Source organism: Myotis davidii, unplaced genomic scaffold, assembly GCF_000327345.1.
Source record: "Myotis davidii unplaced genomic scaffold, ASM32734v1 scaffold88, whole genome shotgun sequence".
NCBI classification, from domain to species: Eukaryota; Metazoa; Chordata; class Mammalia; order Chiroptera; family Vespertilionidae; genus Myotis; species Myotis davidii.
The window spans coordinates 3,389,781-3,398,694 of NW_006300377.1; the positions used below are offsets into that span (position 1 = coordinate 3,389,781).

The following is an 8,914-nucleotide window of genomic DNA, read 5'->3' on the forward strand; positions in this document are numbered from 1 at the left end:
CCACAGATTTGACTCTTCAAATTTAGTGTTTTGCCTTCTTAACTGAAGAACCCACAGCATATGTCAGAGATATAGATGGCATGGTTACCACTTATTTCTCTCAATCTCCACACATTCAGTTAATCACCTAGTTCTATGGACTTTAACTAAAAAATGTTCTAAAAGAGATTCACATTCTTTCTTTTCCCTACTAATACCCTAATCTGAATCTCAACATTTCTTTCAAGATTACTATGTAACTCCTCACTTAAGCATACAAAATTTGGAAGAGAGAACAGATTAGTAGGAAGAAAGTCTTAATGGTTGCCAAACTGGGATGACCAAGGGTCCTTAGGATATGTGACAGCATTTCTAAATAAATAGACTACTGGCCCTGTGCACAGATTTGTGCACATTGAAAGGAAAATAATTAGAAGAAATATTTTAATACTAGAGGCCCAATGCATGAAATCTGTGCATGGGTAGCGGCCGTAGGCCTGGCCAGCGATCAGGGCCTATTTGTGGGGCAACATGTAGGGCGATCGGGGGACCTCCGCTGGCACTCACCTGACAGGCCTCACGCAGCCCGCACTGCTGGTCACCTCCCTCAGCTGAAGTCCACCAGTGGGGCAATCAGGGGCCTCCACTGGCACCTGCCTTGGCTGGCCTGGGGTCTGTGGGCTGGGGACAGCTCCAGCATTAAGCTCTGCCCCCTGGTGGTCAGTGCACATCATAATGACCTGTTGTTCCACTGGTCATTCCACTGTTTGGTCGATTTGCATATTAGGCTTTTATTATATGGGATTGCTATTTGCCCCTTCTCCCTCAGTGCCTGGGAGCTGGGTGGTTGCCCCACCCCTCACCGCCGCTGCTGCTTGCCATCTGCAGGGCGATCAGTGGGGTGATCAGGCCCCTGCTCTCACCCGCCTTGGCCTCGCACCGCCTGCTCACCTACTCCACCATCCCACCGTGGTCCTGCTCTCATCAGGGCCCATCGGGGCTGCCAGCACCTCCACTGCTGCCTGCTGCCAGCACCATATCACCAACGCCCGCCATGTTGGCACCACCCTCTGGTGGTCAGCACACACCATAGCAAGTGGTCAAACTCCCGGTCCCCAGTCAAAATCCCAGTCCAATGACTGCCCAAGGGGACAATTTGTATATTAGATTTTTATTACATTGGAGTAGAGGCCCAGGACACAAAATTTGTGCACAGGGGTGGGAGGGTCCCTCAGCCCGGCCTGCACCCTCTCTAATTCAGAACCCCTCGCGGGATGTCCAACTGCCTCTTGCAATCTAGGACCACTGGCTCCTAAGCGCTCGCTTATCTACCTGCCTGCCTGCCTAATCAACCCTAACCCCTCTGCCTGCCTGCCTAATCGCCCCTAACCACCTCTACCTGACTGCCTGATCGCCCCTAACTGCTCCCCTACCGGCTTGATCGACCCTATCTGCTCCCCTGATGGCATGATCGCCCCTAATAGCCTCTGCCTCGCCCTGCACCCAGGACCCAAAATTCCCTCCTCCGGCCGGTCGCAGGCACCCAGGACCCGGGCTTCCCTCCCTCTCACTGGCTGCAGGCAACTAGGACCCAGGCCGGCCACAGCCATAGGGGACAGTGGGTGGGAGACTTTGCCCAGGCCACAGCCGCAGGCGCTGGTGCCCGGGAACACAGAGCAGGAGGCTTGTCCCTCTCCTAGGCCACAGGCAAAGCTGCTGGTGCCTGGGACTGCAGGGCATGCAGCTTGTCCCTTTCCAGGGCTGCAGGCGCAGGTGCAGCCACTGGCTCCTGGGATCACAGGGCATGTGGCTCATCCCTCTCCCGGGCCACAGGCGCAGCTGCAGCCGCTGGCACCCAGGACCGTGGGGCAGGCAGCTTGTCCCTCTCCCGGGACGCAGGCGCAGCCACTGGGCTGGCGGCTTGTCCCTCTGCAGGGCCACAGCCTGGCTGGTCCCCATTCCTCTTTCGCAAGCTCTTCTGTGCCTGGCTAGTCCACATTCCTCTCTCCCCAGTGTTGAGTGTATGAGCCCTTACAGTGTGACTGCATGAGGGCTTGATGATGTGAGAGCATGATACCATTTACATATTAGCTCTTTATTATATAGGGCTAGTGGCCCAGTGCACGAAATTTGTGCACATTAATTAGAGGAAATATTTTAATATTGCTATTTGCCCTTTCTCTATAATAGAAGTGTCAGAGATGAAAGAAAATTAGTAAAATGTATATGAAAATCTCCCTCCTGTCAGAGTCTAGGACACATCACAGGACCCAGAGTCAAGTCCCCACCCACCTGCACGCTCCTTGAAATCAAGCAAGACCGAGACCCAGTGAAGGCATGAGGGCGTGCTGACCATTTGCATATTAGCTCTTTATTACGTAGGATAGTTAACACATTATTTGCCTGAGAAAGAGTGAATCTCCTTTTTTCTAGATATGCGCTCCAAGACAAAGTGGTATACCTTGAATGACCATCTTGGGAATTAGATGCTTCCTAAACACCATCTATGTAGCAGTCTGCCTTTATATCTATTAGATAGGTAGCTATGTTCCTGAATCCCCTTCATGGAGAGAGGCCACTTTCCCCTTCCAAGCAACTCACTTCTCTGCCTCCAGAACCTTTAACAACCCTTAATGATAATCTTCCAGAAAGGAGATAGAGGGCAATCTCTACCACATCATTTGCACTCAATATTTGGTATAAAGTTCCCTGCTTTTAAACCTCCACCCTTAAAGTGGGGTTGGAACAGAAAAGCACCAGGCATCATAAACATAAACTCCAAATACTTGGTATAGCAACCCAAGTACAGCAGCTTGGTTAATGCATTAAGATTCCTGCTACCACTTTAAGATAGTTGTTATTCAACGTCTTTAACAAACAAAGCATCAGATTCAAACCTTCATTAGAAACCTATTTGATTAATTTCTATCACTACCAGTATATAGACTTGAGCAAAGGCATGTCGAGAAAAAGGTAATCAAAAATTATTTGATGAAAGTGAATAGGTGAGACTGAGGGATAACTCCTAACAGCCATGTTTTACTTTGTAACCTTACTTTTTCTGACCACAGATGATTGGGTCAAAGATAAACATCAAATCTAAGCTGGCACAATCATAATTTTTTTCCTAGGAACTTGAAATTTAAAATGGGCATACAGAAGAAATAAGTCGCTGGAACATAACTGTTTTTAGCAGCATAGGCAGAGCAGGCACATGGTCTCCTCTCATTGAGTTCCCTGGAGGAAATTTATTCTCTACCATCCCTAAATTCTGTTAAGTACTCCAATACACTTCTGAGGTTTCTTCTGGATAAGCTAGCAGAAGCCTAATTTACTTTCTTGCATGCAAGAAAAAGACAACTAAATCTACTAAAGATCAGGAAAGCTAGTTACCTCTCAATATGTAGTATAAAAACTGTTATCACCAATATTACCTAATTTCAAAGAGAAAGATGGTACTCACATATCTTACTGGATGAAATAAACTTAAAAAAACAAAAGAAATACACATTTCCTGACTTAGGAATTATAGGTGACAAAATTTACTCTTCATAAACAAGTGCATGAACATCCTATGATGATTCATCAATTACTTCAACAAGTACACAGAGATGTATATAGGAATATATATTGCATATTACGTGTAATAGAGAAAAAATTAAAAATAATATACATATGTATAAAAGAGAACAGTAATTTAATTATACTACAGCCATACAAAAAAAAATACTGAGTTAGAGAAAAAAATACTGTTAGAAAGGATGCAGTAGGTAGATCCAATCCAATGACATAGAATGATATCTACGCAGTTGAGTTAAAAAATAAGAAAAAATCATATAATTCCCTGCATACATACATAAACTGCACCTACCATATATAGAAACACATACACTCACAAAAAAAATATTGGGAAAGATATACATTAAACTTTTAAAACTGTTTATCTTTGGAGAATGGTAAAAACAAAGGCTTGGGTTTTCAGCTTTATTCATTTTTGTATTGTAAAACTGAATGTATTAGTTTTATAATTATAAGAAACAGAATTTTTTAAAGAAAACCATGTATCATAAAAAAATATAAAGAGCCCTAGCTGGTTTGGCTCAATGGATAAAGCGCCGGCCTGTGGACTGAAGGGTCCCAGGTTTGATTCCGGCCAAGGGCACATGCCTGGATTGTGGGCTCGATCCCCAGCAGGGGATGTGCAGGAGGCAGCCAATCAATGATCATTGATGTTTCTATCTCTCTCTCTCTCTCTCTCTCTCTCCCTCTCTATCCTTCTCCCTTCCTCTCTAAAATCAATAAAATATATTAAAGAAAAAATATAAAAAGAAAAATTAAGATACCCTGTAAATACTAAGTTTATATATACTAAGAGGTATATAAACTTTTATATATATCACACATACACAAAGTGTGGCTATATGTCAACCTTAAAAATTAAGGTTTACAATTCAGATTAACTTACTCAATATACTAAGAAGGTGTGATGAGATCTCAAATAAATCAAACTGATTTAGATAAATCTGCTATAGATAAATGTTCTATCTAGGCTAATATATTATCTGTATTATGTATATAAATAGATGATTTGTTTTCTAAAATGGTACTTACAGTTCTCTACAATTTCATCAAAAACTGCACCAGTTTTCTGCTCAAACTGAAAAAGCAAAAAGAGAAAAATAACATTACCATCATAATCTTCTAGCATTTTTTTAGTATCCCTCCCAACTCCCCCAAAAGCTATAATTTTCAACCCAGAGTACTCCAATTTACAAAAGCAGAAATACCATCGAATACAGTAAAATAAAATTTAGAATAAACAAAAGAAGTTCTCAGGCCAAAACCTACAAACCAAAAGTAAAGAGATAAATGCATGCCCTCAGTATTGAAAAAAAAAACAACTATTTTTTTAAATCACTTTTGTTACAAAATAGAGAATCACATATATTTGTAATAATAAATATAGCCAATACATGCTCTCAATAAACTATTGCTGAGAACTTACTAACATCTCTTGAGAACTATGCAAAACTCCAAATCAACACTAAACAGAACAATCAACATCCTGGGATACCCATACACCCTAGCATATTTTACAGTAAGTTTTCACTTAACATCATTGATAGGTTCTGCGACTTTAAGTGAAATGATATATAATGAGACCAATTTTACCATAGGCAGGTTGATATATAAACAAGTTCAGTTCTTATGGCATCTGAAAGTTGTAAGGAAATGATCTTGAATGAAATTAAGTTATTTGAGGATGTGTTATACTGTATAATCTCTCAATCTTTTTTATTAACCATATGCTATACTTTGCATTTCTCAGCATTTGTTATGCAAACCTGCAAGATGTTCTGAGAAAAGTTCTGTCATCAAGTTAATATAGGAAATACAAAACATCTTTTTAGTAATTTATAATGGTTGTTAATTAATTAAACACTAAAAAGTCAAACTAAAGAAACTTGTACTACTTTGTTTCACCCAGCATTTCCCAAACATACCTGACCCCGATACTGCTTTGTTTCACACAAAATTTCCTAAACATATTTGACCACAGAACCCTTTTGAAGGATAACATTTATTAACATACTACAGAAATACTATGAGAAATGATGCTAAATGACAGGAGCAGTTGTATCTATACATTTTAATACAAAAAGGTCATATTTAATTTAGTAATATACTCCAAAGTCATGTTTTTTTCAGCTTTTCTTAATAATCATGTCATTTGACCATGTGTGGTTTTTCACAACTATTGTATAAGGGCTTTCCCACTTGATAGTTTCACAAATACATAGAAAAAAGTGTAATTACTCAAGATGCTAAAGAGTATTTCCTTCAAATTAAGAAGGAAATCCTACATAATAAAAGCATAATATGCTAAGTGTCCAACCAATTGGTCCTAAACTGGCAGTTGGACATCCCTCTCACAACCCAGGAACCTGTCTTCCCTAACCACTCTGCCTGCCTGCCTGGTCCCCCTAACTGCCCTGCCCTGCTGGCCTGATCCCCCTAACTGCCCTCCCCTGCCGGCCTAGTTGCCCCTATTAACTTTTTTTTTTAATCTTATCCCTTTCACACACAACTGTATTTGACTTCCTTATTGGCTTCTCCCTCTTACACACTTTGTCTCTCTCCTTTATGTAACACTTTTTCCTACTGACTCATCATTTATAAACTTTTTTTTCCTCCTTATTTCCTACTTCTGTTCCATCATCCTTCTTCCCATCTTTCTCCTACCCTCGCTCCCTCCCCACATCCCCTCTTTCCTTTATCTTTACCCCTACCCTACCTCCCCTTTTCCTTCCCACCTTAATATTTTTCTTCACTTCCGCCCTCAGACCTGCTTTGCTCCCTCCCACATTTCTTCCTTCTTCTCATTCTCCTTTTAAGCTCTACCAGCTCCCCTTTAAAACTTTTCTTCCCTCCCTCTTTCTCTTTCATCCTACCTTTCTCATACATTCTTATCTACTTCCACTATTTTTTTTTCTTTTTTTATATATATTTTATTGATTTTTTACAGAGAGGAAGGGAGAGAGATAGAGAGTTAGAAAAATCGATGAGAGAGAAACATCGACCAGCTGACTCCTGCCCCACTCTTCTCGGCATACTTCCACTATTTTAATATCTATCTACCTGCCTAATTACTCACTATCATTTATCTTTTTTTTTTCTGACTCCTACTTTTAAAATCTGTCCCCAGTACACAACTATACTTGATTTTCATTATAGCTCCTACAGTTCCCTCATACATCCTCTTTTCCTTCTTTAACTCTGCTGTCTACTGACTCCTTTACAAAGTTCTTCTCTCCCTCCCCTTCTTAAAGCTTCTTTTCAAAGGGGCATTAATCCCCAGCCCAGGGCTCAGCCACGGCCAGGTGTTCACGGCCACCCCTTCCCCAGCCTCCCTGCCACCATCCTACTCCCATTCCCTGCCCAGGACACCCGAGCGGCGAGGATGCTGCGAAGCAGGAGCGCCTACATCCAGAAGGCCTCAGCCCACCCCAGGCGACACCTCCCTCTTCCCATGTCTGGGTAGGGCTCCTGCCCCGCCCCTCACCAGGCTCCTTGTGATATATTTCTAGAAGTGGGATCACGGGGTCAAATGGGAGTTCCATTTTTAGTTTTTTGAGGAAATTCCATACTGTCTTACACGGTGGCTGCACCAGTCTGCATTCCCACTGGCAGTGCATGAGAGTTCCTTTTTCTTCACATCCTGGCCAGCACTTGTCATTTGTTGATGATGGTCATTCTGACAGATGCCCCCACGGTCACCACCCCCTCTCACATGCAGCCCCGCATTTCCTTCCCTTTTCCATTCCTGCGTCTTATTCTTGTTCCCTTTCTGTATTTGTTTCTCTTCTTGACCTGTCTGCATACAGGCCTGCCCTCCACTCCCTCTCCTTTCTTATCCCCTCCTATCATATCCTATCCTACACCAGACCTTGCAGTTGCCTGAGCAAAAGGGGGGGGGGGGGGACGCAGCCTGCTGATCCAGTTATGACATGACACTGTAATGGATAATTTGCATATTTCTCTATTATTAGTATAGATAGAAATGGGCACTTAGGTTTTTTCAAGCTTTTTTCCAAATATTGTAATTGTTATCATTGTATATACACTGAGTGGCCAGACTATTATGACCACCTGACATTTGTAGGCAAATCAGCTATAATTTCGCGCTGAAGTTGCTAGAGGTCCAGACCATAAAAAAGAGGGAAGCAGGTTATTTACCACAACAGCAGAAGTGGGTTTTTTCTGAAGATATAGGTAAACAATGCAATTTAACAGCCTCTGAACGTGGGATACATATATAGCATAAGTTGGCTTATATATGTCAGTGTGTGTTTATGTGACTGTATGTTTGATCATATATCTATGATCAATTCCCAGAAGTAGAGTCATGAAATTAAAGAGCATAGGCACTTAATTTTAATGTGCTTTTATTGGTTTTAGAGAGAGGGGGGAGAGAAAAACATTGAGTAGCCCTGACCCCCGCCACCACTGCTGCCTCTTGCTCACCCCGCACTGGGGATCAAGCCAGCAACCTGGTCATGTAACCTGACTGAGAATCAACTGTGGATCTCTTGGAACATGGGATGCCACTCAATTGAGCCACACCAGCCAGAAAGCACTTAAATTTTTGATAGATGTTACCAAACTGCCCATTAAAAGCACTATATTTATAAAAGCAATAAGGTGAGTTCAGCTGTTTCAAGAACTTCTCTACCATCTTCCTCAATTTGAGAGCCAAGAAAAAAAAGTTATCTCACTGTTAAATTTGCATTTTGCTGTTTTATTTTACATTTGTTTTCATTTTTTAAATATATTTTATTGATTTTTTACAGAGAGGAAGGGAGAGAGAGAGTTAGAAACATTGATGAGAGAGAAACATTAATCAGCTGCCTCCTGCACACCTCCTACTGGGGATGTGCCCGCAACCCAGGTACATGCCCTTGACCGGAATCAAACCTGGGACCTTTCAGTCCGCAGGCCAACGCTCTATCCCTGAGCCAAACCGGTTACGGCTTGTTTTCATTTTTAAATTTTGATTAATCTTTGTAAGTAGTTACTAACCACCTGTGATTCTAGTATCTATCAAGTGCCCAACTATGGAACTTTTTAGGTGACCTGAGGCAATGGTTCCTAAATCATTCTAACTAGTGATTAACAGTTACCAGGACCCTCACACTGCCTGGCACTGCTTTCACCTTTTAAATTCACTTAATTCATTTAGCCTCCTTAAAGTCTCATTAAATAAGTACCATTTACACCTCTATTTTATAAAATAAACTAGAGGCCCGGTGCACAAAAATTTGTGCACTCGGGGGGGAGGAGAGTCCCCTGGGCCCGGCCTGTGCCCTCTCGCAGTCTGGGACCCCTCGGGAGATAACGACCTGCTGGCTTAGGCCTGCTCCCAGGTGGCAGAAGG

The 8,914-nt window shown here is 42.2% G+C and overlaps 1 protein-coding gene across 6 annotated transcripts in view; it reads right to left on the minus strand.

Annotated features, from left to right (window-relative positions):
- Window positions 1-8,914, minus strand: part of ZMYM4 (zinc finger, MYM-type 4) — a 118,721-nt gene that overhangs the window by 91,429 nt on the left and 18,378 nt on the right. For all 6 annotated transcript variants that reach the window (XR_001516145.1, XM_015572843.1, XM_015572841.1 and 3 more), the window contains one exon: window positions 4,591-4,636. The gene's annotated coding sequence lies outside the window, so the exon portion shown is untranslated. Of the gene's footprint in view, window positions 1-4,590; window positions 4,637-8,914 lie in introns of those variants that run through there.